The sequence below is a fragment of the Balaenoptera acutorostrata genome, chromosome 5, assembly GCF_949987535.1.
Source record: "Balaenoptera acutorostrata chromosome 5, mBalAcu1.1, whole genome shotgun sequence".
In the NCBI taxonomy this organism is placed as follows: Eukaryota; Metazoa; Chordata; class Mammalia; order Artiodactyla; family Balaenopteridae; genus Balaenoptera; species Balaenoptera acutorostrata.
In genome coordinates this window covers 72,278,921-72,289,168 of record NC_080068.1, presented here as the reverse complement: position 1 = coordinate 72,289,168, position 10,248 = coordinate 72,278,921, and the positions used below count along the sequence as shown (strand labels likewise).

General features: G+C 37.9%; 1 protein-coding gene across 2 annotated transcripts in view; it reads left to right on the top strand.

Moving 5' to 3' along the window:
- The first annotated feature begins 2,099 nt into the window (after positions 1 to 2,099).
- Positions 2,100 to 10,248, top strand: part of ATP10D (ATPase phospholipid transporting 10D (putative)) — a 142,764-nt gene continuing 134,615 nt past the window's right edge. For both annotated transcript variants that reach the window (XM_007180753.2, XM_057547005.1), the window contains exon 1: positions 2,100 to 2,353. The gene's annotated coding sequence lies outside the window, so the exon portion shown is untranslated. The remainder of the gene's footprint in view (positions 2,354 to 10,248) is intronic.

Sequence of the window (10,248 nt, the reverse complement as noted above, 5' to 3'; positions counted from 1 at the left end):
TCTCATATAGATGAAAAATAAAAGAAAAAAAATTCTTTCCTTGTGATGAGAACTGGTAGGATAGCTCTTAACAACTTTCATGTATATAACATACAGCAGTGTTACTTATATTAGTCATGTTGTTCATTACATCCCTAGAACTTAGTCATCTTATTATTGCAGAAGGTTGTACCTTTTGACCACCTTCATCATCATACAAAGATATTACATTATTATTGACTATATTCCCCACGCTGTACACTTCATCCCTGTGACTCATTTATTTTGTAACTGGAAGTTTGTACCTCTTAAATTCCCTCACCTATTTCACTTATAAGTATTAATTTTTAAAACTTGATTAGATATATTTAAATCATAAATGGGACACATGCTTCTTTCGTTCAGTCAAATGATACAGAAACAAATGGAAAGCTAGTAATGTCCCCTCACGCTTCCATCCTTTCCCTCTGAGTAAACAATTTTGATGTATATATTACCATCATATTTTTACATTTATATTAAATGTACAAATATATAAATATATAAGGCATAAGTTGTATTACAAAGTGTTTTACATGATTCTGCTACTGCATTTTTTTAACTTAAATATAATGTAGATTTTCCTCTAAGGCAACTTAAATCTTAGCCAGTAATTCTCAAACCCTTGCTGCAGATTAGAATCACTTGGAGAGCTTTTAAACAAACAACCCACCCCCCCACCCCCCCACCAAAAAAAGAGAGAGATTGCCAGAACTCCATCCCCAGAGATTCAGAGATTAATTGGCTTGGGTGGGGCCTTGGCATCAAGCTCTTCAGTTGACTCTGATGTGTGGCTTGTTAGAACCCCTGACTTAAGCAATCCAAATAGGCTGCAAATACCAGCTCCCTGCCTGAATTGTCCCGGTATGCATCCTCCCAAGAAAGCCCTCCACTGAGATTATTTCAGCATCAGTGCTGATTTGGGAAACCATGGAAGGCCCATCTGAAATTTTGTCTCAAGAAGGTTGGCTATCAGGTGTGAAAATTGCTTAATCTTTTATATCATGTTAGGGAGAGTCACATGACTGCAAAAAGGGCTACCAGGGCCAGGAGTTTCAGAGAACACGTAAATGACAGTCTGCTCTGTTAGGTTAGGTTTATTCCCAGAACTGACTAAACTCTATAGAGATTTGCCCTTGCCTGAAGAAGGAGCTTTCCTGAATTGGCCTTCGCAGGAAGTCACACCCAGGACTTGTTTCTCCTTGTTTGGGAGTGGCATCTACTCAGTGGGTGCAGGAACTTGTTTGGCCTCTCCAGCCTGGCCTGGGAGAGTTTGCAAGTCTCCCAGCTCCATCAGTCTGTCCTGATGGGCTCTTTGTTATTCGTGAAACATCCGTATGATCATTTAGTTTTCTTCACTTCTGCCACATATTTAAGAAACATTTGAGAAAATGGAAGATAGAGATACAAAATAGAGTTGTGGAGAGATTTGCCCCTTCTTTATCTTTGTGGGAGAGAACAATTGGCAGCCAGTGATTTATTACTATTTGGTCTGAATTATTGCCACTGTTGGTTCTGCCTTCTCTGCATGCCCTTCCCTTTCTCACAGCACTTAGTTGGTCAGAAGTTTTGAGAGATCAGATGGGTTGTTGCAATTTACTTAGGAGTAATATTTTTTTAAAAAGCTGTGAGTTTTAACCTAGCAGACCATGGCAGGACAAAGCCACATTACACTGGGTGAGGGAGGGAACAGAAGGTCAAGGAGTGAGAAAAAAGACCAAATCAGAATTGTGGTCTTTTTCTCAACTTCTTTTCTAGTTATACAACAACAATATTAAGTTTAGATTTGACCCCTTTACCCTCCAAAAAATGACTGCCAAGCGTGTCAAGTCTAGGTAACTGGGTGAACTGTTAAACAGAATTTCAGCGACCCAAGCATGAACCAAACCCTAAGAGCAGTCAGACCCTTGTCTATAGAGACAACTGCCGAAGGCAGACAGGAAGCTCTGTCCCTCAGCTGGAGCTGGGAAGCCCCCGGGCGGCCAGCCCCGCCCCTACCCCTGACGTCACGAGAGGTGGGGCGGCGAGCGATTGGCCTTTCTCGGGAGCTCCGGCCGCTCCGCATCCCGGCGGATAAGGCGAGCAGGAGGAGAAGGAACGCGGGAAGGAACGGAGTGAGGAGGGGTTGCCAGCTCTGCCCAGGCGGGGCTCCGGCAGCTGAGCTTGGGAGTTGTCTGAGAAGTGATTTTTTTTTTTTTTTTTTTTAAAACTTCAGAGTCAAATGGCTGGCATAGAAGCATAACCCGCCTCCACTCTCCGGATTTGTGCTTGGTCCTTCTCTTGCATCTTGGGACTTGTGATCATCATGCTGTGATGTGTGCCCAGAGAGGAATTGGTAAGGGTGAACCAGCGAGCCTCTTGGACAGTTTCCCTGCCTTCCGTTTCACTACCCACGCTCGTTTCCTCTCTGTTTCTTTACACTCTCTGTCTCTCTCTCCTCTCCCTCCCCCAATAATTTTCAGGTTGGATGAAGTGCCTCAAAACTGGAGTTTAGGGCTTTTGTTGAACTTAAAAAAAAGAGAGAGAATCTTACACCATTTTCAGTTTCTTGATTTCAGGAGAGGGATTATTTTATCTATTCTGAATGCTGGGTTTTGTGAAAAGATAAATTATGCACACACCCCCTTTGTCATCTCATTGTGAAATCGAACAGTTTAAAGCAATTTTGGCTCTGTTTCAAAGGTAATGAAAAGAATGGGGGTTGAAATTTTAACCCAGTAAATAAACCACGGGTTGATTCCTTAGGAAGAAAAAGGTGTGTTGGAGCTTGGTCAGAAATAGTTTTTACAGGAGCGCTACCAAAAAGCCCGCGTTCTTCCCCGCAAGCACTAACTTTGAAGAACTTAATTGTTGTTTAGGGCACCCTTTATCTTACATTATAAAATAAGTAATTATACTTTACTATATACAGCAGAGAGATATCTGGCTGGTTAGTGAAACCTCCATTCTGGAGGCTCGGACTTCCTGTGCCTTCAGAAATGATGTATTTAAACTACTCTTAATCATAAGGGTATGTTAACTCGGGTATTTAGAATGTTATCTAAATAAGACCAAAGATTCTTCTTGCTTCTTTTCACGTTAGTTCTTTCCAAGGAGAAAAACAATTCCATAGTCTGAGAGCAAGCCTCTGACTCTAATCAACCTTGAACGATGACCCACAAGGATAGGGGGCTCCTTATCCGCCAATGTTACCATATCAGAAAAGTAACTCCAGAGGAGATAATTACTTTAAAATTAGGCTAGGTCACATTTCTGTGAGGAGTACCATCATAAAAAGATATTTGGTGACTTGTTTAGAGCCAATATGTAATACATGGTCATTGTAACAGTAAACTCATTCAGTGCCCAGGTGCAAGCCCTCACTCCAATCTACCCCAAAAGGTAATGTCTGCCCTTTCTGGACTCTTCTATGCCTTTACAAATGCATACCTACATTGAGATAGTTTGTTTTTATCGAAAGGAGATCATATCATATATGTTGAAAAACAACTCTCCAACATTCAAAAAGTTTTAGAGAGTTTTAAAAAGTAACAGTGTAACTGCCAATTTAACATTTGTTAAATTGTATGAAAAAGATGGAGAATCTAAGCAGTCTAAAACAGGATGTCAGGACTGTTTGACCTTTGCATAGCAAGAACTGAATACTTATTCAATACAATTGCTTAGTGACTAAATAGAATTTGAGTAGGATATCATTTATTTTGATATCAGTAAAATGGAGGAAATGCTCAGAATTTGATTATAATTTGTAATAGAACAGAGATGACTCACCTGTTAGATGAATGTACCTAGAATTAACTTTAAAAATTAAGAGGTAAAAATGTCCACATATTCAATCCTTCATTACAGGTCTTATTGTCTGATCTAGTTGAAAGTAGTCTTTTTAATGAGGGAAAAGCAAAGAAAATGCTACAAACAAGATCATTTGGGGATTCTCAAAACCCAAAGCATTAGCAGCTGAGCAGCTTTCCTTATCACCTGGAAGAGGTTTGTTATGAGTGTACTCTCTTAAAACATTTTCCCCTTCCTATTGTGAAAGAATTTCAATCTAAAATGGATAGAATGGAAAGTCTCCTGCATGTGCCTTTAGGAAAACAAAACTTAAAGACTGAGAGACCGATTTCCCATAAATGCCTGATTTACAGAAATTGATAAATTGGAATTTTCTTAAATGTCAGGACGTTAATCAGAGGTTGCCTCATATCAGTCTTGGAAAGTTTTTTCTTATGGTTTCCAGAGCAAGAAAGGAAGAAATGATCCAGGTCGGGTTGGTCTCAAAATATGAGCTGAATTGAGTTTTGCTTGTATGACTAGACTGGTTTTGTCTGCTCAGGGAATTTTAAAAGCAGGTCTCAATTTGTTTTGACTTTAACAGACTCTCATTGAACTCTCCCCTCTTTACATGCCCTGCCCATCAACACAGCCTATTCCGAACCCTCAATGGACTCACCTGTCACTTGCTGTAGTTCACGTGTTGCGAATTTCAATTCCTCTGCTATTCCCAAATAAACTCATCTGTTTGAGCTTGCCTCAAATAACCTCTTTATTTAGATGGACATTACTACTGTGGATGGATTTATTTCATTTCAAAAACCATTTTAGTCATAGAAACAATACTTTTCACAAAACTAGTATCACTGTTAGAGTACGAAGTTATAGTGGGACTAGTTTCATAAATGAGTGTGGCCTTAATGGAATCTTCTTTTATACTGCTCAATGAAGGGTACATTCATGCAACTATTAAAGGTAGTACTATGGGAATATGTATTAAAACCTGCAAATGTTTGTAGAGTTTGACTCAGTAATCCTAGGTCTAGAAATATATCCTACGGAAATCATCTGAATTCCATATGAAGATTATATTATAAATATGTTCATTAGTGTTATCTGTAATATGGAAAACTTAGAAACAAAATAAAGCCCCCAATAGAAAAATATTTAGACAAATTAAGGTATTATATATGCTTTGATAAAATTCAGTTTCCTAAATATTTTTGAAAAAATTTCATGATTTAGAAAGGTCCTTGTAATGTATTAAGTGAAAAGAGCAAGATTTAACACTGTTATCTTGAATGTGTAAAATGCAACTTTGAAATAAATATATTATTTACTCAGTAAGCTCTTACTATATATCAGGCATTGTTCTAAATTAACAAACACTGAACAAGACCGTGTCGCTTTCCATTTGCATACAAGTTCCTGTTTATATCAATGGATAAATCCACTGAAGCACATAGAAAAAAAATAGATTTTAAGGTGGTAGAGTTATAGCTTTTTATTTTTCTTGATATTCCCAAATATTCTACAGCAACTATTTTTATAATCACAAAAATGCCATTTTGAAAAATATTGCCAAGAAATACCATAACCAAAATTAAAAGACAAACTGTAAGCTCTATACTATAAATGCCAGTATGCCCTATAAATGATATTATAAGAAACAATGAGAGCTAGATGAACACCTCTATAAAAATGATCTCCAAAGAAAAATAGACATAAGTGGGTAATTCACAAAAAAAAAACTTTTCTAAGGTTTAGGGGAGAGGTATACTAACCTCCTAATCAGAGAATACTCAGTATAGCAATAAGTTACTCTATTTTCACACATCACAATTAACAAACATGGAAAGCAAATCAAAATGTGTGAGGTTGTTGGGAAGACTAATGATATGGAAAAATGTTCATGAAAATAAATGAAAGTAAGTTACAAAATAATATCCTACTTTTGAAAAAAATCCAGTCTATGCATAGAAACTATTTGTGGAGAATAAACCAAATGTTAATAGTACTTATTGGGTAGTGGGATTATAGATGATTTCTGTTTTTTTCATGGTATTAATCTTTAGTTTCTACAATTTCTACAGTGAATATATTTTAGTTATCAGGGAAAAAAGTTGCTATCCTAATGAAGCAATTTGTCATAGAATGAAGAGCACACAGACAATGTTATCTTTCCCCTCTTTTACTCAAAGCCTGCACAGTCTCATTGTGTGTAATTCCATGTCAGGTTTCATTGTTTCTGAATTATATTTGCTGGTGAGAATATTTGGATTATAAGGGAAATCAAAAGATAAAACTTATTCTAGTCACATTCACTCTTCCGCCCCCAGCTGTTTTCTGAAATAACAACCAGTGTTTGACTGATTTGAGCTTTATTCCTTTTCATTTCCTGTTGATCACATCTGCAAGGGTCTCGTGCTGATAAGCCTTAATTAAATACTCCTTAATTTTGTTTTGCTAAAATCTGCTTATTCCATTTAAGGCCATTCTGAATGAAGAAGATGAGTACAGCTGCATTTCTGTTACAAAACGAACTTACAAAATTTCAGCTCTTTATGTAGGATAAATAATAAAAAAAATCTTAGTATCTTGGTTATAAGGTGAAAATTAGTTTTAAATTATCCAAAAACATTGTGAAGTCTTTCTTTATAGTACTCATAATTACTTAGCACTATGTTTAAGCATTCTCATTCCCCTTACAGACTATAATAATATATAGAAGGTTCTAGTAAAAATCTTAATTATCCTTTCTTCTTCACTAAAGTCTTTCATAGACAGGTATTCTCAGATGTTTTCATGACAAAGATTCTCTCTACTAATCTGCGATGTCCTTCAGCCAACAAATTAACATGTCTAACCGCCAGGTTAGAAAAATGCCTGAATCATTTTTTGTTTGTTTTTTGTTGTTGTTTACTTGCTTTTGTAACTGGAGATCTAGATTACAGTTTTCAAGGGCTCTGTGGACCAACCCTCTGATGCAAAGCTAGGGTCTTTAAATTTATTTTATTTATTTATTTATTTTTTGGCTGTGTTGGGTCTTCGTTTCTGTGCGAGGGCTTTCTCTAGTTGCGGCAAGCGGGGGCCACTCTTCATCGCGGTGCGTGGGCCTCTCACTGTCGCGGCCCCTCCTGTTGCGGAGCACAGGCTCCAGATGCGCAGGCTCAGTAGTTGTGGCTCACGGGCCTAGTAGCTCCGTGGCATGTGGGATCTTCCCAGACCAGGGCTCGAACCCGTGTCCCCTGCATTGGCAGGCAGATTCTCAACCACTGCGCCACCAGGGAAGCCCATGCCTGAATCATTTTAAGAAAAAACTTATTGAAGTATAGTTGACTTACAATACCATATTAGTTTCAGGTGTACAAAATAGTGATTCAGTATTTTTATACATTATGCACCATACGAAATTATTACAATATCATTGACTGTATTCCCTGTGCTGTACATTATATCCCTGTGACATTTATTTTATAACTGGTAGTTTGCACCTCTTAATCCTCTTCACCTGTTTCATCCATTCCCCCCTCCCCTCCCCTCCCCTCCCCTCTGGCAACCACTAGTTTGTTCTCTATATCTGTGAGTCTGTTTCTCCTTTGTTATATTTGTTTGTTGATTTATTAGATTTCACATATAAGTGAAAATATACAGTATTTGTCTTTTTCTATCTGACTTATTTTATTAAGCATAATACTCTCTAGGCCCATCCCTGTTGTCACAAATGACAAGATTTCATTTTTTTTTTTATGGCTGAGTAATCTTCCATTGTACATATATACCACATTTTTTAATTCATCTATTGAGGAACACTTAGGTTGCTTTCATATCTTGGCTATTGTAAATAATGCTTCAGTGACCATTGAGGTGCATGTATCTTTGTGAATTAGTGTTTTAATTTGGGGGGGATGAATACGCAGAAGTGGAATTGCTAAATCGTATGGTAGTTCTAGTTTTAATTTTTGAGAAAACTCCATACTGTTTTCCATAGTAGCAATGCCAATTTACGTTTCAATCAACAGTGCACAAGTGTTCCCTTTTCTATACATATTCACTAGTACTTGTTATTTCTTATCTTTTTGATGATAGCCTCTCTGACAGGTGTGAGGTAGTATCTCATTGTGGTTTTGATTTGCATTTCTCTGATAATAGTGATGTTGAGCATCTTTTCAAATGCTTGGTCATCTGTATGTCTTCTTTGAAAAATGCCTGTTCAGATTCTCTGCCCATTTTTAGTTAGGTTGGTTTTTTTTTTTTGATATTGAGTTGTATGAGTTCTTCTGAGATATTCTGGGAAATATCTTTTCCCACTTAGTAGGTTGTCTTTTCCTTTTGTTGGTGGTTTCTTTTACTGTGCAATAGCTTTTTCATTTGATGTGGTCCCATTTATTTATTTTAGCTTTTGCTGCCCTTGCCTGAGGAGACATATCCAAAAAAATATTGCTAATGGGCCATCCCTGGCAGTCCAGTGGTTAAGACTCAGTGGGCAGGGGTTCACTCCCTGGCTGGAGAGCTAAGGTCTTGCATACCACATGGTGCAGCCAAAAAAGAAATAAATAAAATACATATTAAAACATATTAAAAGCCCCAGTGTGGGGCTTGAACCCCTCACTCCTTAGGGAGGACCTCTGAGTTTGTAATAGCCCCTTTTGCTTGTGGGTTGTCCACCAGAGGTGTGGGTCCTGAATAGACCACATCTCTGCCCTCATCTCTGTCTCAATGTGTATGTGGTTTGTTCATTTTTTTGTTTAGTAGCCTTAATTATAGAAGAGCTGTTCTGCTAGTCTTCAGGTCATTCCCAGAGAGAGTTGTTCTTTTGGTGTGTCTGTGGGAGGAGGTGAGCTCAGGTTCTTCCTCCTCTACCATCCATCAGATTCCTGATACCTTAATCTGAAGCATTGTTATACTTTTAAGATTCCTAAACCAAGGACTGAGAGGAAAAGGGAATGCTTTCGACAAGGCAAGGGAATTTTGAAAAGTAATTCTTACTGTGAGTCCTAAACTGACTTTTCCTCTCCCAAATTATCACATTTCATTTTGAGTAAGGCTAGTGCAAAAGATGGGGTCTGGTGGTCCTTACTGCCCAGTTTGCCACATTTTTTGTCTGCTTGATTTGGGTCATGGTCAGGATGGCTGGGGTGATGATAGGAATGTGTGGATAAGGTATGTTGTATTAAGGATGCAGTATTGGTAACAAGCAGAGGACAGGAGTGGAACCAGTACAGGAGGGATAGAGCCAAGTGGGGAAAATGAGAGTGTGGCTCACGTCAGGTTGTTGCAGTGTTGCCCTCTCCAGCTTTTGGTGTTGCTGTGTCATCGAGGTGCACTCAGAGATACCTTTGGAAATCTCTAATTCCACTCCTTGTTAGCTTACTGGTAAACTGTGCTCTGAAGCACATTACTCAGTTTTTCCAGTCTAGTCTCCCTGCCTTTTCTCCCCCGTTCCAATCTGTCTTTTACGCCTCTTGCAAAGAAATCCTTTAAATGTCCACATCATGTCACACCTTCTCAAATATCTTTGACTTCCCATTTCCTTTAATCTAAATATAAATTCTTCATCTTAGTAGGTAAAGACTTATTATGACTAGATTTCCTTCTTAATTTCCCATCCTTTCTTAATTCGTGTTTGAATCTCCAGCCATGTTGAACTACTCAGTGTTACTTAACACTGGGTTATAGGGGTTTCTAGCCTCCTTGCCTTTATTCATAATATTTCCTTTTCTAAAATCTACAAATCTCTTCTGTCAGATTCTCAACATTTCCCAAGACTCACTTAAAATTCTCTCTTTTGGGAAGCCTACTCTCTTCTCCCTTTCTGTCTTCCAACCTCATGTCATGCATTCTCATAGGATGTTCTGTTTCCCTAAATGTATGTGCTGCACGATTACCCTAGTGTTATCTTTTTTTGTGAATTGAGTATTTTGACCTATTCTGGGCATGTTTATTCATTCTCAAAGAAACAGCACTGTGCCTAAGACAAGGTAAAGGAAATGAACACTAGAAGGTAAGTTCCTTTAGAAGGCAGAGATTTTTGTCTATTTTGTTCCTTGATTTATCTCTGTTATCTGTTACAATGTGTGGCATATAGTAAGAGCTCAACAAACATTAGTTGAAAGAATGAAGTTGTTGAGCACTTCCAGTGTGCTAGGCACAGTGCTGATACTTTGATTTCATAAACCTCCTTACAAAACTGTGTGAGGTATGTGACGTTATTTCCACTTTACAGATGTGGAAACTGAGGCTCAGAGAGGCAAAGAGCTTGTGGTAGGTGGCTGACTGTGAATCTGACTGAGCATCAGTATCATTTGAACATTTTAGAGCTTGTGTTATTTCTGCTGACTGCAGATGCATTTGTTGTTGTTTTGAAACAGCTGATTATAATATCACTTCTAATTCAAAATGGATATGTTTTGGAGGGTGGAGAGCATCTAGTAATTATTGGAACTGACCACTTATCAT